General features: G+C 46.1%; 8 pseudogenes; all 8 read left to right on the forward strand.

Annotated features, from left to right (window-relative positions):
• Positions 1 to 10,527: 10,527 nt before the first annotated feature.
• On the forward strand, positions 10,528 to 10,646 carry LOC143931119 (5S ribosomal RNA; annotated as a pseudogene).
• A 101-nt stretch (positions 10,647 to 10,747) lies between these two features.
• LOC143931940 (5S ribosomal RNA) lies at positions 10,748 to 10,866 on the forward strand (annotated as a pseudogene).
• A 319-nt stretch (positions 10,867 to 11,185) lies between these two features.
• On the forward strand, positions 11,186 to 11,304 carry LOC143931280 (5S ribosomal RNA; annotated as a pseudogene).
• A 321-nt stretch (positions 11,305 to 11,625) lies between these two features.
• Positions 11,626 to 11,744, forward strand: LOC143932213 (5S ribosomal RNA; annotated as a pseudogene).
• Positions 11,745 to 12,285: 541 nt separating this feature from the next.
• LOC143932545 (5S ribosomal RNA) lies at positions 12,286 to 12,404 on the forward strand (annotated as a pseudogene).
• Positions 12,405 to 15,749: 3,345 nt separating this feature from the next.
• Positions 15,750 to 15,868, forward strand: LOC143931354 (5S ribosomal RNA; annotated as a pseudogene).
• Positions 15,869 to 19,558: 3,690 nt separating this feature from the next.
• Positions 19,559 to 19,677, forward strand: LOC143931853 (5S ribosomal RNA; annotated as a pseudogene).
• Positions 19,678 to 19,739: 62 nt separating this feature from the next.
• LOC143932066 (5S ribosomal RNA) lies at positions 19,740 to 19,859 on the forward strand (annotated as a pseudogene).
• Positions 19,860 to 27,610: the final 7,751 nt, after the last annotated feature.

Consider the following 27,610-nt stretch of genomic DNA (forward strand, 5'->3'; position numbering starts at 1 on the left):
TTGGTTACACAGACTTGCTAGTGTATACAGACGGACTAGTGTATACAGAGGACCGGCTAGTTTATACAGAGAGGCTAATGTGTACAAAAGACAAGCTAGTTTATACAGATAGGCTAGATTATACAGAAGAACGTCCTGGGTATGCAGAGATGGAGGCTATGGTATACAGAGAGAGAGAGAGAGGCTGGGTTACACAGAGAGGCAGGAGTATGCAGACTTGCTAGTGTATACAGATGGACTAGTGTATACAGTAGACCGGCTAGTTTACACAGATAGGCTAGTGTGTACAAAAGACAGGCTAGTGTATACAGATAGGCTAGATTATACAGAAGAAGGTCCTGGTTTATGCAAGAGATGGAGGCTAGGGTATGCAGAGAGAGAGGCTTGGTTACACAGACTTGCTAGTGTATACAGAAGGACTAGTGTATACACAGGACCGGCTAGTTTATACAGAGAGGCTAATGTGTACAAAAGACAGGCTAGTGTATACAGATAGACTAGATTAAACAGAAGAACGTCCTGGGTATGCAGAGATGGAGGCTAGGGTATACAGAGAGAGAGGCTAGAGTATGCATACTTGCTAGTGTATACAGGCGGACTAGTGTATACAGAAGACCGTCCTGGGTATGCAGAGATGGAGGCTAGGGTATACAGAGAGAGAGAGAGAGAGAGAGAGGCTGGGTTACACAGAGAGGCAGGAGTATGCAGACTTGCTAGTGTATACAGATGGACTAGTGTATGCAGTAGACCGTCTAGTTTATACAGAGAGGCTAATGTGTACAAAAGGCAGGCTAGTTTATACAGATAGGCTAGATTATACAGAAGAACGTCCTGGGTATGCAGAGATGGAGGCTAGGGTATACAGAGAGAGAGAGAGGCTAGGTTACACAGAGAGGCAGGAGTATGCAGACTTGCTAGTGTATACAGATGGACTAGTGTATACAGTAGACCGGCTAGTTTACACAGAGAGCCTAATGTGTACAAAAGACAGGCTAGTGTATACAGATAGGCTAGATTATACAGAAGAAGGTCCTGGTTTATGCAAGAGATGGAGGCTAAGGTATACAGAGAGAGAAGTTGGGTTACAAAGAGAGGCTAGTGTATGCAGGCTTGCTATATTGCAGAGTGTAATTTATCAGGAAAGAGATCCAAAGCGTTAGTTGCAGTAGTATCATAAAACTGAGAAATCGTTGCATTACTCTAAATTTAAAAGTTGTTCCGGTAGCACTGAAAAGACGATATTAGATGAGTGATCTACACATTTCGTTTACTATTGCAGAGAGATACCGGCTAAATGTTAATATGTTAATATGTGCTGCGTGTAAGGTAGAAATAAGATGGTTAAGTGTGAGCTGGTTTACCAGGATTTAGAGATAGTAATCTGTTTATTGTAATAATAAATATAGCAAAATAACTCTAAAATTAATATTAAGACATTATATACAGTCGGGTTTAAGTGGAAATACACGAAATACCAGCAACCACGTGTGTAGGTTTTTATCAATCAGGTTCATTACGTGTCTTTAATCTTGTAGTGAATATACCCCAAATATAGCATAAGGATGAGAAAGGATAATAACGGGCAGAGGATGCCATGGCAAAAAGACAAACTGCATTAGAATTGTGAATATGTATTAGAGATGAAATGCCAATCCCCACGGCTACGTACAGCAAAGCAGCTAAATATTCAGCTAAATATTCTGCAATAGCAGAGATTAAGTATTGCAGTCGAAATGAGATCGGAAGCGTTAGTTGCAGTAGCTCCAAAATGACTGAGAAATCATTTCATTACTCTAAATGTAAAAGTTATCCCGGTAGCACTGAGTGGACTGATATTAGATGAGTGATCGTTGTAATACAAATTCAGTTTCCTATAGCAGAGAGATACCAGCTAAATGTGAAACGAGCAATTAAACTGTTCACGGTAGCATTGCATTACTCTTAATACGTGCAGCGTGTAAAGAAGCAATAAGATGGTTTTGTATTACCCTAAAATTAGCAGTATACGTAATAAAGGTGAGTAGGTAACATGTATTTAGACATAGCAAACTCTACAATCTAATTTAGCAAAATTAGAACGGATAATATTGAGACAGTATATAAAAGTCGAGTTTAAGTGGAAATACACAAAATATCTAGCTTACCTTTACATTGTTCAATAGAGCGTTGCAAAGTAATACCAAAGCAGAATGTCGGAATATCAATTAGATGAGATGATTGCTGTAATCATGAAATATCAGCAACGACGTGACAAGGTTTCTATCGTTTTTCAGGATCCTTACGTGTCTTTAAGGATGAGTAAGTATAATAACTGGCAAAGTATGACATGGCAAAGAGACAAATTGCATTAGAGATGTGAGATAGACATGAAATGTCAATCCCCATTGGTTATTTACATGTAACCATTAATGCAGTTAACGCGGCTACATACAGCAAAGTGTGAGCTAAGCAGCTAAATATTACTTAACATATCAGAGATAAAGTATTGCAGTTGAAAAAAGATCGGAAGCGTTACTTGCAGTAGCTTCAAAATGACTGAGAAATCATTTCATTACTCTAAAAGTAAAAGTTATCCCGGTAGCACTGAGTGGACTGATATTAGATGAGTGATCGTTGTGGTACAAATTCAGTTTCCTATAGAGAGAGATACCAGCTAAATGTGAGAAGAGCAATTAAACTGTTCCCATCGGTAGCATTGCATTACTCTTAATATGTGCAGCGTTCAAAGAAGCAATAAGATGGTTTTGTATTATCCTAAAATTAGCAGTATACGTAATAAAGGAGAGTAGGTAACCTGGATTTAGACATAGCAAACTCTATAATCGAATTTAGCAAAATTAGAAAGGATAATATTGAGACAGTATATACAGGTCGAGTTTAAGTGGAAATACACAAAATATATAGCTTACCTTTACATTGTTCAATAGAGCGTTGCAAAGTAATTCCAAGGCAGAATGTCGGAATAGCAATTAGATGAGATGATTGCTGTAATCATGAAATATCAGCAAGGACGTGACTAGGTTTCTATCATTTTCAGGATCCTTACGTGTCTTTAAGGATGAGAACGTATAATAACTGGCAAAGTATGACATGGCAAAAGAGACAAACTGCATTAGAAATGTGAATGTGAATTAGAGATGAAATGTCAATCCCCATTGGTTATTTACATGTAACCATTAATACAGTTAACGTGGCTACATACAGCAAAGTGTGAGCTAAGCAGCTAAATATTACTTAATATATAAAAGAGATCGGAAGCGTTACTTGCAGTAGCTTCAAAATGATTGAGAAATGATCATATTGTCGGAATAGCAATTAGATGAGATGATTGCTGTAATCATGAAATATCAGCAACGACTAGGTTTCTATCGGATGAGAAGGTATAATAAATGGCAAAGTATGACATGGCAAAGAGGCAAATTGCATTAGAGATGTGAGATGGACATGAAATGTCAATCCCCATTGGTTACTTACATGTAAACGCGGCACCATACAGCAAAGTGTGAGCTAAGCAGCTAAAGGGTATTTAATAGTAAATTGACGTAGCTTGAAAATTCCAACGTTTAAATCGTTCCATTAATTTTGTAACGCACGAAGACGGCTTACACTGACTGTTTTCCGTTTCCACTGCTTATCGGCATAATGTATCAGTAACCATGAACATTAATAGTGATAGACAGCTTACATTAGGATGTATGCATGAGGTGAATGTAAAATAGTTGCATTATGTGTTATTAATGTAATCAAACTGTATTGCTATGCTTTGCTACTGCAACCACTTCTCAATCAAGTAAACCGCCCCACTGCTTTTCTCACATTTTGCTGCTGTTAAAAAATGTGTTGCAAGTGTTAGGTGTTACAAATGGTTATCAGTGCGACAGTTAATGTGGAGAAGAAGTAATACACAAAATAGAGTCAGAAAGAGAATCCTATTGCATAGAGGTCGCGAGAGATGGTTGCATTGCTCTTATGTGCAGTGTGTAAAAGGATTTAAAAAGATGGTTTTGTGTGACTTTTGCTTTAACGTAAAATTAGCTGTAGACATTATAACTATGGTTAGGTTTACAATGATTTAGAGTTAATAATCTCTATAATATAATAATAATAAGTATAGCAAAACAAATTAGGAAAATATTGAGGCATATAGGTCGAGATAACGTGAATACACAAAAGGGTAATATCCTCATTAAGGCAGAATGTCGGAATAGCAATGAGATTCGATGGTTGCAACATAAAACAAAATATGAGAACGGCTAAAATACAGAACAACAGTACATAATTTAAGAGTACAGTAGAATATAGTATAAATTATTTAAGATTAAATAGACTTAGAATGAAAAAAATCTAAGTTTAAATCGTTGAGTAAATCGTTGAGTAAATCGTGAATTTATCAGCTAAGTTAACGCTGAGATTATGATTAATTTCACAGTTCCATTACGCGGTCCTTTTCCACTGGTATAGTCATAATGTAATATCAGTAATTGGCTATCAGTAAATGTTAAAATTGTAAGACGGTTCACGGTTATGTGGAATTGATATGGATTTAAAAGCGGTACATTAAATTTCTGAAGCATATGGCAGAAAGACGGCTTACACTGCTTTTCTCACATTTTGCTGCGGTAAAAAGAAATGTTTTGTCACTGTGTTTTAACTGTGACAGTTAAGGTGGAGAAAAAGAAGTAATACAGAAAATAGAGTCAAACAGTGGAAACGTTTATTTGTCATGACAGCTGATACTGGTTGAGCAATAAAACTGTTTTATTAAGATGTAAGACTAGTTTTATTCTCTACATATAGGCTTTTCAGAGAGTTGTATAATATAGGCGACCAATAGGACATTTAAATGGCTTAATGTTGTAGGGAGGAAGTATCGCTTTTCAAAGGTAAGAGATTGAAAGCTTAGCTTGAAAATGTCCGAGAAATAGTTGCTTTAGTCTAAATTTAAAGAATATGCCGGTACCAATGAGAAAGCTTATATTAGACTAGTTGATCTTTGCATTACACAATCCTATTATTATTATTATTATTATTATTATTAATAATAAGATCATAGTGCAGAGAAATTTTGATTTTGAGATAGTACTCTCTATTTCTAATAAGAAATAAAGAAAAATAAGTCAGGATGGTGTGTCAGGACTGTCACATACTCAATGTGACAGTTGATGTTGGAATTACAAATATGCAAAATAGAGCAAAAGAGTACATGGTTTATTTATATGTATGATAGTTTTATTGCATGCTTGATGTGGATGATTAAAATCGTGTAGTGAGTATAATCTATATTTAGCATAAGAATGAAAAGGCATAACATGGCAATGAGACAAACTCCATTAGAGATGTGAGCTAGATGAAATGATGAAAAGTCTCTGTATAGCCCAGATTGTCTTCTGTTATCACTTAGCCTACCCTCTAAATTCACTAGCCTCTCTATATACACCAGCATGTTTACACTAGCCGGTCTCTGCTTACAATAGCTTGTCTTCGATATACACTAGCCTATGTTCTGAATACACTAGCCCGTCTTCTGTCTTCTGTATGCCCTAGCCTGTCTTCTGTATACATTAGTCTCTCTGTATAAACTAGCATCTCTGTATACCCCAAACTGTCTTCTGTAAAAACGTGTCTCTCTTATAGCCTGTCTAGCCTTTCTTCTGTACACACTAGCTTCTCTCTATATACTCTATGCACTAGCCTCTCTGTATAATCTAGCCTCTCTATATACCCTAGATAGTGTTCTGCATACACTAGCCTCTCCGTAGAAGCCAGCCTTTATTCTTTATTCACTAGCCTTTCTTCTGTATGCTGTAGTCTTCTATATATACTAGCTTCTCTGTACACCCCTGCATCTCTGTAATACACTAAACCCTCTGTATACCACAGCCTGTCTTCTGTATACACTAGACTGTAAAAACTAGCTAGAATACACCAGCCTGTCTTCTGTACCCACTAGACTCTCTGTATACACTACCCAGTCTTCTGTATACACTGTCAGCTTGGATGTATACCCAAGCCTGTCTTCTGTATACACTAGTCTCTCTATATGCACTGTCCTATCTGTATACACTCGACTCTCTCTATACACTAACCTCTCTATATACACTAACATCTTTGTATATACTAGCTTCTCTTTAAACTAGCCTCTCTGTGTACCCCAGTCTCACTGTTTACTCTAGCATCTCTGTATACTCAAGCCTATCTACATACACGAGTCTGTATTCTGTATTCACTAGCCTTTCTTCTGTATGCTGTAGTCTTCTATATATACCAGCTTCTCTGTACACCCTAGCACTGTAACAGTGCTAGGTTCCTGTATTACAGAAACAGAACACCAGCAATAAGGTGTATACTGTGCAGGAGGCACACAACACCCACTCTAACTTTTGCACTGCAGATGCATGTATTGCAGAAATTGAACACCAGTAATAAAGGGTAGCTTCAGGTGTGTACTGTGCAGGAGGCACTAACACCCACTGTAACAGTGCTAGGTTCCCAAGCAGTAAAGACACTGTCCCTGCCTATCGTCCTCTTTCTCTGACCACCGCAACACACTATACAAGGCCGGGTGAGCTATACTTGGCCACAGGAATCCTGCCTGTGGTGAATTATGGCTCTCGTCACAGAGGATGTCACATCTGATCTTATTATATAGAACCTATTATGCTCCTCGTAAACTTTTTCAGTTTGGCCGAACGGCCGGACGCAAGTTGCCCCCGGTGCGGGAACATGGTGGGAGACATGATGCACATGTTTTGGAGATGCCCGAAGTTGATCCGCTACTGGACAGAGGTGACAGGAACCATTGATCGGGTGTTTGGAACCTCCACCAGGATGGAGGCGAAGTATTGTCTCCTGGGATTAGTTGGCAGTTCTGAGATGCCTATTTCAGGCAAGGAAACTGTTGGCAATGACTTGGTTTTTTTCACTTGTTTCCCAAGATGACCATGTTGGCGTTTGTCAAGATGGTTGAGAGTGCCCAAAGAGATCGCCTATGGCCCCATCACCTTGAAAGTGCCTGATCTTGTCTGATCTCGGAGGCTAAGCATTGTCCGGCCTGATTAGTAACTGGGTGGGAGACCAACTGGGAATACCAGGTGTCGTAGGATTCTTTTTATGTTGTTGGCGTTGACATGGTTTTTTTTTTCCACTTGTTTCCCAAGGTGATCATCTTGGCATTTGTCAAGAGGGCTGGGAGAGCCCAAAGAAATCTCCTATGACCACATCCCCCTGAAAGCGCCCGATCTCATCTGATCTCAGAGGCTAAGCAGGGTCCGGCCTGGATAGTACCTAATTAAAGGTGCCGTAGGAATCTTTTTATATTGTTGGCTTTGACCTGTTTTTCTTTCGCTTGTTTCCCAAGGTGACCATTTTAGCATCAGTCAAGAGTTTTGAGTATGTCCCAAAGCGTTCGCCTGAGGTCACATCACCCTGAAAGCGCCCGATCTCAGAGGCTAAGCAGGGTCTGGGTCAGATGGGAGACCGCCAGGGTCTATGTTGTTGGCGTTGACCTGTTTTTTTTCACTTGTTTCCCAAGATAACCATCTTGCTATTTGTCAAGAGGGTTGAGAGTGTCTAAATAGAACACCTATGGCCACATCACCCTGAAAGCGCACAATCTCATCTGATCTCGGAGGCCTAGCAGTGTACGGCCTGGTTAATACCTGTATGGGAGACCATCTGTGAATACCAGGCGCCGTAGGCTTCTTTTTATGTTGTTGGCGTTTACCTGTTTATTTTCGCTTGTTTACCAAGGTGACCATCTTGGCGTTTGTCAAGAGGGTTGAGCGTGCATTTGATCTCAGAGGCTAAGCAGGGTTGGGACATGGTTAGTACCTGGATGGGAGACCGCCTGGGATTTCTCGATGCCATAGGCTTTAGTTTTAAGTTGTTGGCATTGACTTATTTTTTTTTATTTTTATTATTCTTTTATTAAGTAAAACAACATAAATATAACAGTCAACCATACAGCATGACCCAGGGTCACCATTACATGGTAACAAAAAATAGGCAGCCAAATAACTCTGGGTTCTCAGAGGGGAGTCCTACAGTTTCATGCAGAAAAGAGAGAAACCCCACCTCCGACATGTAGTACAGTATAACTAGTGCAGCTCCGTTCGGACAAATGTAATCATGGAGAACAACTGGGACCACAGCGAGCCAGCTTATCATGACCTACGTGAACCAGAGTAAAATATGAGCCGGGCATGTCCAGAACCCTGGGGTTCTTCTGGGTCCCGAAGGCTAGTAAGGAGACAAGGCATAGTCAAAAGGGAGGACGGGGGAAGAAGAGAGTGCAAAGACGGAGAGAAAGGAGGTGGGGGGAATGCGGCAGGGAAAAAAAGAAAAATAAAGACAAAAAGGGAGGAAGGGAATGCCACCCAGGGCAGACATGGCCTACGTAGGTAAACGTTAGATTTTCAGTCGTTTTCTGGGACAGAGGCACTGCTCACCTCCCGAATGTAGTCTCGAGTACCAGTAAAATACCTCCAGGGCCTCCATGTAACACTAACAGCCTCTTCAGTGTTGTGAAGGGTGGCGGTCAATTCTTCCATCTGGAGAATATGATTGACTTTGGAATACCACAGCACCTTGGATGGGGGCTGAGGCTGCCTCCACAGTGCGGGAATGCAGGCCCGGGCGGCATTCAGGAGTTGCATTGTGAGGGTTTTTTTGTATTTTCGAACAGGCTGTTCGGTCAAGTGTAGAAGGCACGCTGCTGGGAACCCAAAAGTTCCTCAAGGCCGGGCATGCCCAGAAAAGGTGTCCCATGGTCCCTGTATCTGAATTTCACCTCCAACAAACATCCGGGATCGATCTATCCATTGTATTCAGAAGGTATGGGACTCTATACCAGCGTGAGACTATCTTGTATCCTGATTCTTGATATTGGTTCGCGATGGAAGCTTTATGTACTAAGGTCAGGATCTTCCCTATCTGTTGTGGGGTAAATGTGATGCCTAAGTCCCTCTCCCATTTGTGGATAAATGGTGGGGGGTAGGTTGTACAGGAGGGAGAGGGTGTGTCGCACAGGTTCCCTTTTTGTGACAGATGGATTCATAGGGTGTCAGGTCTCTAGGAGTGTAGGGGGCCCTTTGTATGGCCAGAAGAAAGTGACGAAGTTGATAAGTACTAAACAAGTCAAGCGGAGGGTCAGAAAGCTCGGCGACAGTTTGCGTGGTCGGGAGCCCTCCCGAGGGCCAAACCTCTCCCAGACGCTGTTTCCCCACCACTGTCAAATGTCGCAGTTTCTTGTTGGTAAATCCCGGTGGGAAGTCTGGATTACCTATAACCGGAGTCATTGGTGATGGCAGGGGAGCAATGTGTGTGCAGCGGAACAACCTCCGCACAACAGCCAACGTAGCTCCCACTACGGGGTGACCTCTGAGGTCTTTTGGTAGGGAGGACAGGAGCCACGGGGAGGTCAATAGGGGAATGGATCCATCCTCAATCTCCATCTCCACCCACTGCTTGTGTGGGCCATTACAATGCCAATCAACGACTCTCGCTAGCAGAGTCACTCTGTAGTATTGTCTGAGATCTGGGAGACCCAGACCCCCCTAGTCCTTTGGTCTGGCAAGCTATTGCAAACGGGCTCTGGGCGGTTTGCACGCCCAAATAAAGTCCCGGAGCAGCACCTGCAGTTGTCTGAAAAAAGTTGGGGGTAACCGGATCGGTAATGTCTGGAACATGTATAAGATCCGCGGGAGGGCTGTCATTTTGAATGCATTACATCGCCCGAACCAGGTCAGTGTTAAAGCATGCCAGTTTCCCAAATCAGATTTCAGTCTATCCAGGAGAGGGACAAAATTAAGCGGGTACAATTGCGCTAAATCCGCTGCGATGTCAATGCCCAGGTAACATATAGATTTTTCAGCCCAGTAGAATCTAAAAGCGGAGCGGAGCCTCTTGGCCTCACCATCCGGGACCGATATATTCAATACAGCCGACTTGGCGCAATTGATTTTATAGTTTGATAGGCTGCCGTATCGCTGTAGAGACGCAAGTATATTGGGAAGCAAAATGTGTGGATTGGAGACGGAAAAAAAATAGATCGTCAGTGTACGCCGCAATTTTGTGGTGTGCCGAGGGTTTGGATATGCCAGTAACATTCGGGTCATTCCGAACATGACACATAAGTGGTTCCAGTGTCAGAATAAAAATTAGGGGAGACAGACGGCACCCCTGCCTCGTCCCATTAGTGATGGGGAAAGAGTCCGAGCACCACTCGTTCACCCGTACCGCTGCCGACGGCGTGGAGTAAAGCGACATTACCCAGCTCATCATGTTGGAGCCAAGACCTATATGTTCCAGGGTGGCCTACATAAAGTGCCAGGCCACCCTGTCAAAGGCCTTCTCCGCGTCCGTTGACAACATAAGCAAGGGCCTTCCCTGTACATGCGCCGCAAGGATTAAATTGAGGACTCGGGCCGTATTGTCTCTAGCTTCCGACTTATTTTTATTTTTTTTGCTTGTTTCCCAAGGTGACCATCTTGGCGTTTGTCAAGAGGGTTGAAAGTGCCTGAAGAGATAGCCTACGGGCACATCACCCTGAAAGCACCCGATCTCGTTTGATCTTGGAGGCTAAGAAGAGTCGGGCCTTGTTAGTACCTGGATGGGAGACCGCCTGGGAATACCAGGTGTCGTAGACTTCTTTTAATGTTGTTGGCGTTGACCTGTTTTTTTTTTCGCTTGTTTCCCAAAGTGACCATCTTGGTGTTTGTCAAGAGGGTTGAGAGTGCCTGAAGAGATTGCCTATGGCCACATCACTCTGAAAGCACCCAATCTCGTCTGATCTTGGAGGCTAAGAAGAGTCGGGCCTGGTTAGTACCTGGATGGGAGACCACCTGGGAATACCAGTTATTGTAGGCTTCTTTTTATGTTGTTGGCGTTGATTCGTTTTTTTTTTTGCTTGTTTCCCAAGGTGACCATCTTGGCATTTGTCAAGAAGGTTGAGAGTGCCCAAAGAGATCGCTTATAGCAGCATCACCCTGCATGAACCCTATCTCTTCTCTTCTCTGAGGCTAAGAAGGGTTGGGCCTAGTTAGTACCTGGATGGGAGATGGCGTTGGAATACCAGGTGCCGTATTCTTCTTTTTATGTTGTTGACATTGACCTGTTTTTTTTCGCTTGTATCTCAAGGTGACTATCTTGGCTTTTTTCAAGAGGGTTGACAATGCCCAAAGAGATTGCCTATGGGCACATAACCCTGAAAGCGCCCGATCTCCTCTGATCTCAGAAGCTAAACAGGGTTGGGCCTTGCTAGTACCTGGATTGGAGACCACCTGGGAATACTAGGTGCTGTAGGCTTCCTTTTATGTTGTTGGCCTTGACCTGTTTTTTTTTTTCACTTGTTTCCCAAGGTGACCATCTTGGCGTTTGTCAAGAGGGTTGAAAGTGCCTGAAGAGATTGCCTACGGGCACATCACCCTGAAAGCACCCGATCTCGTTTGATGTTGGAGGCTAAGAAGAGTCGGGCCTTGTTAGTGCCTGGATGGGAGACCGCCTGGGAATACCAGGTGTCGTAGACTTCTTTTTATGTTGTTGGCGTTGACCTGTTTTTTTTCCGCTTGTTTCCCAAAGTGACCATCTTGGTGTTTGTCAAGAGGGTTGAGAGTGCCTGAAGAGATTGCCTATGGCCACATCACTCTGAAAGCACCCAATCTCATCTGATCTTGGAGGCTAAGAAGAGTCGGGCCTGGTTAGTACCTGGATGGGAGACCACCAGGGAATACCAGTTATTGTAGGCTTCTTTTTATGTTGTTGGCGTTGATTCGTTTTTTTTTTTTTTGCTTGTTTCCCAAGGTGACCATCTTAGCATTTGTCAAGAGGGTTGAGAGTGCCCAAAGAGATCGCTTATAGCAGCATCACCCTGAAAGAGCCCTATCTCTTCTCTTCTCTGAGGCTAAGAAGGGTTGGGCCTAGTTAGTACCTGGATGGGAGATGGCGTTGGAATACTAGGTGCCGTATTCTTCTTTTTATGTTGTTGACATTGACCTGTTTTTTTTCGCTTGTATCTCAAGGTGACTATCTTGGCATTTGTCAAGAGGGTTGAGAATGCCCAAAGAGATTGCCTATGGGCACATAACCCTGAAAGCACCCTATCTCCTCTGATCTCAGAAGCTAAACAGGGTTGGGCCTTGCTAGTACCTGGATTGGAGACCACCAGGGAATACTAGGTGCTAAAGGCTTCTTTTTATGTTGTTGGCCTTGACCTGTTTTTTTTTCACTTGTTTCCCAAGGTGACCATCTTGGCGTTTGTCAAGAGGGTTGAGAGTGCCCGAAGAGATCACCTATGGCCCCATCACCCTGAAAGCGCCCAATCTCGTCTGATCTCGGATGCTAAACAGTGTCAGGCCTGGTTAGTACCTGGATGGGAGACCGCCTGGGAATACCAGGTGCCATAGGCTTCTTTTTTTTTTTTTTTTTTATTTAGTAGTATGCGACATACAATGCAAAGGCAACTTCACAGAATGTGTGATACAAATAGTTACAAACAAACGATCATATTGCATGGATATCAGAGCCAATGGTAAGAAGTCAGAGGAGAATAGCACGTGTACAGCTTTGCGGTCATATCAAGATGAGATTAAAGCTCCATCTTGTTGGGATCCTCTACTACTTAAAATATTATTGATACTAGCCCTGCTACCCTCGAAGAGTTTAGATATCCATAGATAGGGGAAGAGTATTGTGTAGTAGTCAAATGGGGTCGGAACCTACCATTTTCTTTTCCCTTTTTTGAGTTAAGAAGGGAAATAGTAGAACTGAAAAGAGGGAGAAGGGGAAAGAGAAGATTGGGGAAGGAAATGGCAGAAAAGGAAAAGAAGGGGTAAGGGGGTGTCGTGGGTAGAGTGGATAGGATGGGGTCCCCTCCCAGGGAGCAAGAGACGCCCTCGGCTCACCAGATCATCAGCTGTCCAACGTTTGGAACAGCGATCTCCAATGATCACCATGAGCTTACTATGTCTCGCGGAGGTATTCTTCCGAAAAGCGAAACTGGGTCCAGTAGAACCATCTGTTCCCATGCTCCTCCGTTTTATCCCTCATTGTGGCAGTCAGGTCTTCCATTCGTTCAATATCATTTACCCTTGCGAACCACTGGGTCACCATTGGAGCAGATTGCTCTTTCCACTGAGTTGGGATGCAGGCCCTAGCTGCATTGAGGAGATGTTTAAGTAAGGACTTATGATAACGCTTTCTCGACATAGGAGTTAGAGTGAGAAGAACTGCTGCGGGATCATTGGCTAAGGAAATCTCTGTGAACTTGTGGATGAGTCTCAGGACAGGCTGCCAGAATGTTTGTAATTTAGGGCATTTCCAGAAAATGTGGAGAATGGTGCCAGCCTGTTGCCCACAGCGACAGCAGCGGTCAGATTGACCGGGGAATATTTTGGCCAACACCACCGGTGTACGATACCAGCGTGTGATCAGCTTATATGAGATCTCCTGATATTTACTGCAGAGTGACGACTTATGGGCGAAAAAGAGTATTCTGTCCTTCTGTGGTTTGGAGAATGTAGTTTGTAAGTCCCTTTTCCATTTAGCTAGGAAGGGTGGATCCGTGGAGGATTGTGCGTCTGTCAGGATTTGGTAGGACCTAGAGAGGGAACCACGAATTGGGCCATCATCCAGGCAAAGTTCCTCAAAGGGGTGGAATTGTCTAGAGAAGAACGAATGGTTAGGTAGTGATCCGAGGAAATGGATTAGCTGTCTAGCTCTCCAGCTATCCAATGCAACAGGTACTTGCTCTAGCAGTATGGTCCCCATGGGAATCAAGCCCGTGGGTCCAAGAAATAGGGCTGCTCTCAGAAGCCCTTTCGGGGCTTGCCTGGTAAAGGCCTGGTCAGACAGGCCCGGAGGGAATCTAGGATGTCCAATAATTGGGGTCATAGGAGAAGGGAAGTTAGTCAGGTGGGAAAGGTGAAAAAAACTATCCATCTCGGCGAGCGAGGGGCCAATTAACGGGTGAGTAGTCACACAGGGCTCCAATGGCCTCCCCGCCCAAGGCAGACCAGCCAGTGGAACCCGCGCCATCTCCTGCTCTAGCTTGACCCATAGCTTCAGTTCCCTATGCCGGTGTCTTATCACATATGGTCCCCCATCGGATAGTGTCCGCTGTGTACTGCGCATGCGCAGTACACAGCAACACAGATTCCGAAAATTGCCGAGCATGAACGGCGCCTGCGCACTGAGTCCAGGTTCTATCCCCACTATCCAAGTGGACATAGAGTAAGAATATAAAAGAGCCGAGCGCAGCGAGGCCGAGCCCGAAGCGTGGCGAGCGAAGCTCGCCTGCGAGGGGCCCTCTAATATTCACAACCCTATGTCCGCTTGGATGGTGGGGCTACCACCTCCACTCACCGCGCAGGCGCCGTTCAGCTTCGGAGATTTTCCGAAGCTTCGTCTGCTCCGTACTGCGCATGCGCAGTACGGCGTGGACACTATATCATGGCCGGACAGTATATGGCAGAACACCGGCACCAGTCAACCCCCGGTGTCATGTGCATCGTTGTGTAATATAGAGCAGGGTTCGGGAAGCCAATACCTCCCCGCAATTTCGGTCGCAATAGCATTGCCCTACCAATACGCATATGTTTTCTGCGCCAGAGGAACTTGATAAAGATTGAGCGAACCGCATGAAAGAAAGTCTGGGGTATTTTGATAGGTAAGGCTTGTAGTAGATACAGAAGTCGTGGCATCGCGTTCATCTTCAACACATTACAGCGTCCGAACCATGACAGAGCTAGTGGGTCCCATCTTTTAAGGTCCGCTGTAAGCCCATAGGCTTCTTTTTATGTTGTTGGCTTTGACCTGTTTTTTTTGCTTGTTTCTCAAGGTGACCATCTTGGCGTTTGTCAAGAGGGTTGGGCGTGCCTTGAAGAGAACGCTTACGGCCACATCAACCTGAAAGCACCCGATCTTGTCTGAATTCAGAGGCTAAGCAGCGTCAGGCCTGGTTAGTACCTGGATGGGAGACTGCCTGGGAAGACCAGGTGCCATAGAAGGATCTGGTCCGGTTAGTGTCTTGATTGGGAGATCGCCTGGGAATACTGGATGCCGTATGCCGCGTACACACGAGCAGACTGTATGGCGTACTTAGTCCGTCGAAACACATTTCAGCGGACAATCCGCTCGTGTGTGGGCTTCAGTGGACTTTTTTTTTTTTTTGTTTAATATATGTTTATTAAATGAAAAGAAAAGACAGGTATCAAAGAGATAATAACAGAAAGCTTGGCACATATATCATCAAGTGCAAAATAGGACAGGGATTGCAGAGGTTATGGTACACGGTCAATGACATAAAAGCTCTTCACAGCTCACAAACAAAAAAAAAAGATAACCGAGTATGTTCTAAGCCTACCAGCGTAACACAAAGAGCATCCAACTTCCCACAAGTGGGACTGCGGATGCTAGACTGCAAGGTCCCTAGTTGCAGCAGACAAACAATGTTGTACCAAGTAACTAATAAGAAAGCGTGGGGAGAAAGTGAGGGGCGGGGTTTTCCGGGTTGTCCATGTCCAGTTACGTTCCCCACGTAGGACTACCCGTATTGGGTAATAGCCCAGGATTGGGCGCGTTGCCGGGCGCCGGCTGCCTCCCTGTAATGGGGGGGTCGGTGGGCGGCAGGCAAACAGTTTTAAACAGAAGTAGGCTTCTTTTTATGTTGTTGGCGTTTACCTGTTTATTTTGCTTGTTTACCAAGGTGACCATCTTGGCATTTAACAAGAGGGTTGAGAGTGCCCAAAGAGATCACCTACGGCCCCATCACCCTGAAAGCGCCCAATCTCATCTGATCTCAGAGGCTAAACAGTGTCGGGCCTGGTTAGTACCTGGATGGGAGACCGCCTGGAAATACCAGGTGCCATAGGCTTCTTTTTATGTTGTTGGCTTTGAACTGTTTATTTCGCTTGTTTCTCAAGGCGACCATCTTGGCGTTTGTCAAGAGGGTTGGGCGTGTCTTGAAGAGAACGCTTACGGCCACATCACCCTGAAAGCGCCCGATCTCGTCTGATTTCATAGGCTTAGCAGCGTCAGGCCTGGTTAGTACCTGGATGGGAGACTGCCTGGGAAGACCAGGTGACATAGAAGGATCTGGCCTGGTTAATGTCTTGATTGGGAGATCGCCTGGGAATACCGGATGCCGTAGGATTCTTTTTATGTTGTTGGCTTTGACCTGTTTTTTTTCCCTTGTTTCCCAAGGTGACCATCTTGGCATTTGTCAAGAGGGTTGAGAGTGCACAAAGAAATTGCCTACGGGCACAACACCCTGAAAGCGCCCAATCTCGTTTGGTCTCAGAGGCTAAGCAGGGTTGGTCCTGGTTTGTACCTGGATGGTAGACCGCCTGGGTTTTCCAAATGCCGCAGGCTTCTTTTTATGTTGTTGGCGTTGACTTGTTTTTTTTGTCTGTTTCCCAAGATGACCATCTTGGCGTTTGTCAAGAGGGTTGAGCGTGCATTTGATCTCAGAGGCTAAGCAGGGTTGGGACCTGGTTAGTACCTGGATGGGAGACCGCCTGGGATTTCTCGATGCCATAGGCTTTAGTTTTAAGTTGTTGGCATTGACTTATTTTTTTTTTAATTATTCTTTTATTAAGTAGAACAACATAAATATAACAGTCAACCATACAGCATGACCCAGGGTCACAATTACATTGTAACAAAAAATAGGCAGCCAAATAACTCTGGGTTCTCAGAGGGGAGTCCTACAGTTTCATGCAGAAAAGAGAGAAACCCCACCTCCGACATGTAGTACAGAAGTACTGAGTAACGGAGTAGTGCAGCTCCGTTCAGACAAATGTAATCATGGAGAACAACTGGGACCACAGCGAGCCAGCTTATCATGACCTACGTGAACCAGAGTAAAATATGAGCCGGTCATGTCCAGAACCCTGGGGTTCTTCTGGGTCCCGAAGGCTAGTAAGAAGACAAGGCATAGTCAAAAGGGAGGACGGGGGAAGAAGAGAGTGCAAAGACGGAGAGAGAGGAGGTGGGGGGATGGCGGCGGGAAAAAAAAGAGAAATAAAGACAAAAAGGGAGGGGGGAATGCCACCCAGGGCAGACATGGCCTACGTAGGTAAACATTAGATGTTCAGTCGTTTTCTGGGACAGAGGCACTGCTCACCTCCCGAACGTAGTCTCGAGTACCAGTAAAATACCTGCAGGGCCTCCATGTAACACTAAATGCCTCTTCAGTGTTGTGAAGGGTGGCGGTCAATTCTTCCATCCGGAGAATATGATTGATTTTGGAATACCACAGCACCTTGGATGGGGGCTGAGGCTGCCTCCACAGTGCGGGAATGCAGGCCCGGGCGGCATTCAGGAGTTGCATCGTGAGGGTTTTTTTGTATTTTCGAACAGGCTGTTCGGTCAAGTGTAGAAGGCACGCTGCTGGGAACCCAAAAGTTCCTCAAGGCCGGGCATGCCCAGAAAAGGCGTCCCATGATCCCCGTATCTGAATTTCCCCTCCAACAAACATCCGGGATCGATCTATCCATTTTATTCAGAAGTTATGGGACTCTATACCAGCGTGAGACTATCTTGTATCCTGATTCTTGATATTGGTTTGCGATGGAAGCTTTATGTACTAAGGTCAGGATCTTCCCTATCTGTTGTGGGGTAAATGTGATGCCTAAGTCCCTCTCCCATTTGTGGATAAATGGTGGGGTCGACTCCTCCTCCTGACTACTTAATAGGTTGTAGAGGAGGGAGAGGGTGTGTCGCACAGGTTCCTTTTTGTGACAGATGGATTCATAGGGCGTCAGGTCTCTAGGAGTGTAGGGGGCCCTTTGTATGGCCAAAAGAAAGTGACGAAGTTGATAAGCACTAAACAAGTCAAGCGGAGGGTCAGAAAGCTCGGCGACAGTTTGCGTGGTCGGGAGCCCTCCCGAGGGCCACACGTCTCCCAGACGCTGTTTCCCCACCACTGTCAACTGTCACAGTTTCTTGTTGGTAAATCCCGGTGGGAAGTCTGGATTACCTATAACCGGAGTCATTGGTGATGGCAGGGGAGAAATGTGTGTGCAGAGGAACAACCTCCGCACAACAGCCAACGTAGCTCCCACTACGGGGTGACCTCTGAGGTCTTTTGGTAGGGAGGACAGGAGCCACGGGGAGGTCAATAGGGGAATGGATCCATCCTCAATCTCCATCTCCACCCACTGCTTGTGTGGGCCATTACAATGCCAATCAACGACTCTCGCTAGCAGAGTCGCTCTGTTGTATTGTCTCAGATCTGGGAGACCCAGACCCCCCTTGTCCTTTGGTCTGGCAAGCAATTGCAAAAGGGCTCTGGGCGGTTTGCGTGCCCAAATAAAGTCCCGGAGCAGCACCTGCAGTTGTCTGAAAAAAATTGGGGGTAACCGGATCGGTAATGTCTGGAACAAGTATAAGATCCGCGGGAGGGCCGTCATTTTGAATGCATTACAGCGCCCGAACCAGGTCAGTGTTAAAGCATGCCAGTTTCCCAAATCAGATTTCAGTCTATTCAGGAGAGGGACCAAATTAAGCGGGTACAATTGCGCCAAATCCGCTGCGATGTCAACGCCCAGGTAACGTATAGATTTTTCAGCTCAGTAGAATGGGAAAGCGGAGCGTAGCCTCTTGGCCTCACCATCCGGGACCGATATATTCAATACAGCCGACGGTGCAATTGATTTTATAGTTTGATAGGCTGCCGTATCGCCGGAGAGCCGCGAGTATATTGGGAAGCGAAATGTGTGGATTGGAGACGAAAAAAATTAGATCGTCAGCGTACGCCGCAATTTTGTGGTGTGCCCAGGGTTTGGATATACCAGTAATATTCGGGTCATTCCGAACGTGACACATAAGTGGTTCCAGTGTCAGAATAAAAATTAGGGGAGACAGAGGGCACCCCTGTCTCGTCCCATTAGTGATGGGGAAAGAGTCCGAGCACTCTGAAAGCACCCAATCTCGTCTGATCTTGGAGGCTAAGAAGAGTCAGGCCTGGTTAGTACCTGGATGGGAGACCACCTGGGAATACCAGTTATTGTAGGCTTCTTTTTATGTTGTTGGCGTTGATTCGTTTTGTTTTTTTTTCGCTTGTTTCCCAAGGTGACCATCTTGGCATTTGTCAAGAGGGTTGAGAGTGCCCAAAGAGTTAGCTTACAGCAGCATCACCCTGAAAGAGCCCTATCTCTTCTCATCTCTGAGGATAAAAAGGGTTGGGCCTAGTTAGTCCCTGGATGGGAGATGGCTTTGGAATACCAGGTGCCGTAGTCTTCTTTTTATGTTGTTGACATTGACCTGTTTTTTTTCCGCTTGTTTCCCAAGGTGACTATCTTGGCATTTGTCAAGAGGGTTGAGAGTGCCCAAAGAGATTGCCTATGGGCACATAAGCCTGAAAGCGCCCGATCTCCTCTGATCTCAGAGGCTAAACAGGGTCGGGCCTTGCTAGTACCTGGATTGGAGACCACCTGGGAATACTAGGTGCTGAAGGCTTCTTTTTATGTTGTTGGCGTTGACTTGTTTTTTTTTTTTTGTTTGTTTACCAAGGTGACCATCTTGGTGTTTGTCAAGAGGGTTGAGAGTGCCTGAAGAGCTCGCCTATGGCCACATAACCCTGAAAGCACCAGATCTCGTCTGATCTCAGAGACTAAACAGGGTCGGGCCTTGTTAATACCTGGATGGGAGACCAGTTGGGAATACTAGGTGCTGTAGACTTCTTCTCATGTTGTTGGCGTTGACTTGATTTTTTTTTTTGTTTCCCAGTGCCTGAAGAAATCTCCTACGGCCACACCACCCTGCAAGAGCCCAATCTCATCTGATCTCAGAGGCTAAGCTGGGTTGGGACCAGTTTAGTACCTGGATGGGAGACCGCCTGGGATTTCCAGATGCCGTAGGCTTCTTTTTATGTTGTTGCCGTTGACCTATTTTTTTCCGCTTGTTTCCAAGCTGACCATCTTGGTGTTTGTCAAGAGAGTTGAGAGTGCCTGAAGATATTGGCTACGGCCACATCACCCTGAATCTGTTCCATCTCATCTGATCTTGGAGGCTAAGCAGGGTCGGGCCTGGTTAATGCCTGGATGGGAGACCGCCTGGGAATACAAGGTGTCGTAGGCTTCTTTTTTTTTCAAATATAATTTTTTCTCCAAATAGGGGAAGACGGTCCCCCGAGTACATAATGCAACAGAGAAATACAGAGCAAAAAGCAGCTGAACAATACCTGATACAGGTATATTTGCAACTGTGAGTCTGCCTTCCATCAATCACAATGATTCGAGGCACGGATAAAGTACTGTACCAAGATGCAGGGTCACACAAACCCCAGGTCCCTCCGGCATAATCCATCCAGAGGAGGGGGGTGGGGCCGTCATTCCCAATTTTCCACTCTTTCCAAAAGAGAGAGGGGGTGGAGGGGGTGAGAGATAGGGGAGTAAGGCAGAAAAGAGAACGGTTGAAAGATCAGAAAAGGAGAAGAGGGGACGAGACACGATGGCAGCCACTGTCCAAGGGGCCAGTCAAGGAAAGCTCAGAGCACTAAGGCGATAGCAGGCGACATCCTTCCAGCGAGAATATAAAGGTATTCCAGATGTCCCAGGTTTGTTTAAAAAATTCTTGTTTACCTTGTGATGTGAGGATCAAGTCCTCCATTTTTTTTAATGTCCTCTATTTTCCTAAGCCAGTGAGTAATGAAAGGGGGGAACATTTTTTCCAATAGAGAGGGATGCAGGATTTCGCCGCATTTATCACATGCCGTAAAATTGATTTTTTTGTACTTCTTAATGGGAATCTGTGAATGGTGCAAGAGAAAGAATGCAGCCTCTTCCTGGATGGAGAAGTCTGTGAATTTTTGTGTTATGCATCAGATCTCTGTCCAGAAGTCCACCAAGCTGGGGCAGGACCAAAAAATGTGCAGCAACGTGCCCTCTTCTTCTCCACACCTCCAGCATATGTTCGAGGAAGAGGGGAAACATTTCTGCAGCTTTGATGGTGTCAAATACCACCTGGTGAGAAGTTTAAAATTCGTCTCCTGTATCTTCGTGCACAGCGACATTTTGAGAGCCAAAGTGATAATGCGTTGTCTCTGTGCTGGGGAAAATGAGCAATTAAGGTCCTTTTCCCAGTTGGACAGACAGGTTAAGTGTGGGTAATCTGTTTGAGAGAGAATGTGGGCCAAAGGGCCTTCGCTCCTGCATAGAGTCTCAAACTCCGTCTGAGGGCGGGCAAACGTTTGAGGATTGGGGATGGAATGGAGAAAATGATGTCTTTGCGCCGCTCTCCAAAAAGGCAGTTGTAAAAGCCCTGTCGGATCTGTTAGGGTTGAGAAAGAAGGCCATTTTCCATCAATGACGAATTTAGATGCATTGTCTAGGTTGGAATTTCTAAGTGGGTCCCCAGTTCAAAGGTTGGATGGTCACATATAGGGAATAGGGGGGAAGTCAAAGACGTGAGTGTGTTTTGGGTAGCGATCAGGTGACTGACTTTCAACTAAGCCCCTATAGTGGGATGTGACATAAATTCTGTGGGTAAATACTTATAGCACCACATGGCGCTTCTTTTTTTTTAACAGCACAAGTTTATTGAACAACTCAGTTATAACAAGATATTACAGTAGGTACAAACATTAGCCTCTTCATAGGTGATGGACAGTAATACATCTTACATTAAGGAAAATTCCTGACAATGATAGTATAGACTCCAATATAGCTCACTCCACACACGTATGCAGATTTTCCACCCACCTATCCCATATTTTGTGGTATTTGGCTGGACACCCACGATTTCTATACACCAGTTTAATCAAGGGTAGCTTACTATTAATGCCCATTACCCATTCCTGCATAGTAGGCATGGTTGGACGCATCCAGTATTTAGCCACAAGCTTTCGTGCGGTAAACAGCGTAGAGTGCAAAAATGTAGCCAAGTATTGATCAACAGAGGTATCAGGAAATATACTAAGTAGGCAACTCTTAGGGTCAAGTTGAAGGGGTGAACCCATGTGGTCATGTAGAAACCTGACAATCTGCCCCCAATACTCCTGGACCAATGGGCATTGCCAGAGAAGATGGTAGAAAGTACCAGTCATACAAGAGCAACGGGGACACTTCGGGTTATAGTCAGGATGATACTTAGCTATCCGGATAGGGGTGAGATAGGACCTGTGTATCACATAGTACTGCGTTAGTCGGTCAGGTAGGCTAAGCGAAGCCTGTTGAACGTTCTCAAGGGCATCCTCCCATTCCTCCCCATCAAAGGGACCTATGTCCTCTTCCCATCTCAACCTGGCCCGTTCAGTGGTTTGCGCCACCAAGCGGGCCCGGAGTAGGCCGTATAGAGTCGAGATCAATTTAGCCGGTTCGTCTCCCATAATTACATCTGTCAAAGCCAGCGACTGTACATTCGGGAAGTCCTGAGCAAATTGCGCACGAAGCGCGTGTCGCAATTACAAGTAGCGAAAGTGCATATGAGGGGGTATTTTAAATTCCACTTGTAGGGAGGGAAAATCCCTTACGCCCATAGGAGTCACCACCTGATACAGAAAAAGTATCCCTCTAGAAGCCCACAAGTCTACATCTGGTAAGCCAGGCATCTCACGAAGCAGGGGGTTGCGCCATAGCGTTGTATGTGAGTGGTAATAGTCAGTAATCTAAGGGCTAGTTTCCAAATACTCCGGTGGTGTGGCAGGATCCGGGACCGGGCATCCCTAACCCCACCACCCCGAAAAATTATCTGAAGGGGAGTATCAACAAGGGATTCAGCCCTCCCGCCCACCAAGGCCTGATATCTGTGACTATCCGCTCTATGGAGGTGATAAAAATGGGAAATCTGGGCTGCTATGTAGTATGTGTGGAAATCAGGGAGAGCCAGTCCCCCCATAGAGGTCGGGTTTTTAAGTGTGTTCCATGCCAACTTATGTCTAGATGGGCCCCAGATAAAGGTGTTTAAGACACCGTCAAATGTTTTAAAGAACGCCACGGGGACCATGACAGGGGAATGCCAAAGTACATAAAGGAGTTTCGGCAGGAGGATCATTTTAGTAATATTAATCCGTCCCATAACCCCAATAGGGAGACGGGACCATGCCTTAGTCTTCTCCCGCACATACAGAAGCAGTGGTTTAAGATTAAGGTGAATATACTCCCCAGGTTCCCTCGTAACCTGCACTCCCAAATACTGAATGGAGGATACCCTGGAGAGCGGGAGAGAAGCTGCATCCCGGTCCGGGGAGAACAAGTCAATGGGTAGAACCTGCGACTTGGTCCAATTAATATGCAGACCGGAATGACCACCAAACTCCTCTATGACCCCCAGGGCAGCCTCCAACGACCGACTCGAGTCCTCTAAATACAGTAAAGTATCATCCGCATACATACTTACCGATTCCACCAGAGAACCGCGTCGGAGGCCTACTACAGCCGGGTGTGCCCGAAGTGCAGCAGCCAACGGTTATGCCGCCAAAGCATATAACATAGGAGACAACCCTGACGTGTGCCACGGCCCAGCTGAAAGGGGTCCGACACCCATCTGTTAACCGCTACTCTAGCCATTGGGCGATAGTATAGGAGAGTAATCCATTTAGCAAAATTGGGGCCAAACCCAAATTTACCCAAGCATTCCCAAAGATAATTCCACTCAATGGAATCAAACGCCTTAGCGGCATCCAGTGACACGACCACCCTCGAGCCTACTTTGTCATGCTCAGCCTGGATATTCATATATAACCGGCAGATATTAATGGCCGTGTTTTTCCCGGGCATAATCCGGGTGAACAAGTGATAGGATGACTCCACTCAGACGGTGGCAAGTACTTTAGCCAAAATTTTAATATCTGCTTGGAGCAGCGAGATGGGGCGATAGGAATCCGGGCAGTGGGGATCCTTTCCTGGCTTGGGTATCACTATAATAACTGCCTGCCGTAGAGTATCAGGTAGGGACCCGGAGTCAAATATGTGTGTATATAATCTCAACAATTCTGGCACTAGTGTCTCAGAGTAGTGGGCATAGAAATCCAGGGGAATACCATCCAGTCCAGGGGCCTTAGCCGTTGCAAGGGATGCCACCGCTAGCCTAATCTCATCTGCCGATATCGGGGCCTCAAGAGACTCAACCTGAGCCTCAGACAGGTGGGGAAGAGAGATATCTCGGAGGTATGCCCCAGTCTCAGTCCTCGGCCTATGTACCTGCGACTCATAAAGGGCAGCATAGTAAGCACGAAACATGGTGGCCACTGTTGGCGGATCAGTCACCTCCTCACCCCCATTGTCAGTCAACGAAACCACCACCGGGGGCTTGGAGTCCCGATGCGCCAAGTAGGCCAGCAACTTTTCCGCCCTCTCTCCTTGTTCAAACACCCGTTGCTTAACAAAAAACAACTTTTGCTTAGCCTGTTCAATGTGCAGGTGATCTACTAGCCTTGTGTGGTGTCGTAATACCTGGGCCTTAGCAGGTGTGGGGTCAGTAGTGAAGTCAGTGGTCACCGAGGCTAGCTCCCGTAGGGCATTAGATAGCAAAGTCTTGGAGGTACGCTTCAACCGGTTAATCCGGTGTGTTAAAGGGGAGCGTACATGCAGTTTAAAAGCCTCCCAGGTACAGTCAACCGGAGCCGTCCCCTGATTAGTAGTAAAGAAAAAACCCCATTCGTCCCCTAAGTCTTCGCTGTCACTCAAGGCGGTTAACCAGAAGGGGTGAAGCCGCCATGGTTTCGGTCCAGTAGGTCGGGTCAAGGAAAAAGTTGCCCAGCAAGGAGCGTGGTCTGACAATGATCTAGCATAATAGCCCGTGTCTACTAGCCTGGGTAACAACTGGGCGGACACAGCAATATAATCTATACGTGACATGGTGGAGTGAGTTGCAGAGAAACAGGAGTAAACACGTTTAGCCTGATATTTAAATTGCCACAGATCTGTAAGAGAGAATTCCTGAAACGTGCGACCTAGGCCAGTATCTCCCGGTAAATGATCCCCTCGAGTAGAGCTCATTCTATCCACCCCCGGATTCAAAACCATATTAAAATCACCCAGCCAAATTGCTGGGACATTAGGGTGTTGAGCCATAAAAGATAATCCCTCTGTAATTAGTCTATGATCATAAGGCGGGGGTACATAATAGGCGAGAATAATGTACTGTTCTCCGTGCAATAAGCAGTGTATAAATATATATCTGCCCTGCAGGTCTGTCTGCAAAGAAACCAAGGAAAACTGTGCCGTTTTAGATATCAATACAGACACCCCGCGAGAATAGGACGTATGGGTGGGCCCATCCAATCCACGGGCGACGCAAAGCTATTTGCAATCTCCCAGTTATATGCGTCTCCACCAGGACTGTGATATCCGCTCTATAAGTTTTGAGACACCCAAACACTGCCGCCCTCTTAATTCCACGTCAGCAACTTCAGGGTACCCATGGCGTGGTCTCAGCCAATATCACAAGGAGGAAAATAGTATCCAAACCACCCCTCAAAGCAGTATCCATTCCCATATTCATCAGAGTATACATGAAAAAGAGACATTTGTCTGTTCCATAACCAAATAAAGCTTGTGCTATAAACTAAGCATAAAACATAACATACTATAACATAATAACTACAACCCATCCCCACCCTCCCTGCTCTCAGCCACCCCAACTTGGCTGGAGCTCTCTTCCCAAAACAAACCATTGAACACTAGGCAATGTCAATAACAATAAGCCACTGGACCCAGTGACAAGACCAAGTCTTCTCCCGTCATAACCCGGCTTGTAGGCCGGAGCCGGACCATGCGTCCATTTCCCACCCCACTCCCATTGGTGCAGTGCCCAGTTCAGCAGCGGGACATAACAGTCCAGTAAAGGGCATGTATCAGGAGAAAGTCAAAGTTCTGCAGTCCCATGCAGCAAGCCCAGATGACCCGCGTCCCCCCCCACCCCCCCAGGGAAAGGGCCCAATAGAGCCCGCCAAGTGGGTCCCCCAAACTAAGAGGGAGGGGGAAGGGGTATTGTGTAACGAACCAGGGGGATGTCCGCAGAGCGTGGCCATAGGCAGCAGTACATGTTCAGTCAACAAGAGCAACGGCCATCCATGTTAGAGAGGGGGAACAGAAGCATCAATTCAGGGACTGAGGATAATGAACCACGCATAGGCAGTCCAACAGCGATCTGCTTGCACACGGGCAAATAGAAAGGGGGGAGCAAATAGAGTACTCACAAATCTTCCAACGATTTTAGTCTCGAGGTGGCCGATTTCGAGCCGCGTCTCTCTGGTCCAACCAGGAAACTGCCATCTCAGGATCTTCAAAAAAGTAGGCCCTATCTTCCCCCACTACGCGGAGTCTGGCCGGGTACAACATGGCGTACTTGAGGTGATGTGCCCTGAGGCGCCTCTTGACTTCCACAAATCGGGAACAACGTTTTTGAACTTCTGCGGAGAAGTCGGGAAACACTGAGATATGTCCGTTCTGAAACGGGATGTTGCCTTTTTCACGAGTAAGGCGAAGGATGGCATCCCTATCCCGGTAATTTAGCAGCTTAGCAATGCACGTGCGAGGAGGTGCCCCCTCCGGCGGCGGGCGGGCAGGCATTCTGTGTGCCCTTTCAATAATAAATGAGGTAGAAAACGCCTCCCTACCGTAGGCCTTAATCAGGAGAGATTCCAAAAATGTCGCCGGGTCAGCCCCCTCGGAGCCCTCCGGCAGGCCGATAAAGCGGAGGTTAGATCTGTGGGCCCTATTCTCAAGGTCGTCCTGTTTCTGGGCCAGCTGCTGGAGCTGCTTTTGCACATCCTCCTGGGCATGCTGCAGAGGGAACAGGACATCTTCGGCCTGACTGATCCGGGTTTCAGTTTCCTTCACTCTGTCACGCAGTTTAGCCATGTCCTGTCGGATAAGTGAGACATCCACCTTAACCTCCTCAAGCTTAGTTGTCAGTGTGGTCTGGCAGGTACTGTAGAAATCGGCTCAAGCACCTTCGCCGTGTCTGAGGTAGCAGGTTCTGCAGCCGGAGTGGACTGTCTGCCATGTTGGCCCTCATGGTCCCGCCGGAACTTTTTAAGAGATGCCGCCGCTGCAGACTGCTTCTTCGTCTGAGACATCGTCCCAATGTATGCACGAGAAAGTAGCGGGTATTACACCGGTAAGATCGTAGGTAAAATAGTCAGTGGGCACCCAGGATCACTACAGGAGATCGCGGTAGGAGCGGAGCTCAGGTCACAAGCGTCCTACTCCATTGCTGTCCAGGCCACACCCCCCCCCCCACATTGCGCTTCTTAGCGGAATTCGGGAGTGAGCTTAGAAAGATTGTTTTGATTCCAGTCCAATACACGCCCCAGATGGGAGGCCAGGTAGTAGCGTCGCACGTCAGGGAGAACCAACCCTCCCTGTTGTTTAGACAATGTCAGCTGTGACCGCTTAAGTCTGGGATTTTTGTGGGCCCAGTTAAATTGAGTGAGCAAGGATTGAGCTTGCTTAAAAAACGGGACTGGAATCTGGATCGGGAGAGCTTGGAAAAGATAAGTAAATTTAGGGAGTATGTTCATTTTAATGAGATTGCATCTCCTGAACCAGGAATGGAGGTCAGAATGCCACCCGTGAAGCAAACTGCGGATCTTAGTGACAAGGGGTGGGGGGAAGTTCAACATAAACGTACGCGCGATGTCCGGTGGAATGTAAGTACCTAAGTACTT

This window comes from Lithobates pipiens, unplaced genomic scaffold (genome assembly GCF_037356315.1).
Source record: "Lithobates pipiens isolate NorthernLeopardFrog02 unplaced genomic scaffold, aLitPip1_a1.2 Scaffold_25, whole genome shotgun sequence".
Lineage (NCBI taxonomy): Eukaryota > Metazoa > Chordata > Amphibia > Anura > Ranidae > Lithobates > Lithobates pipiens.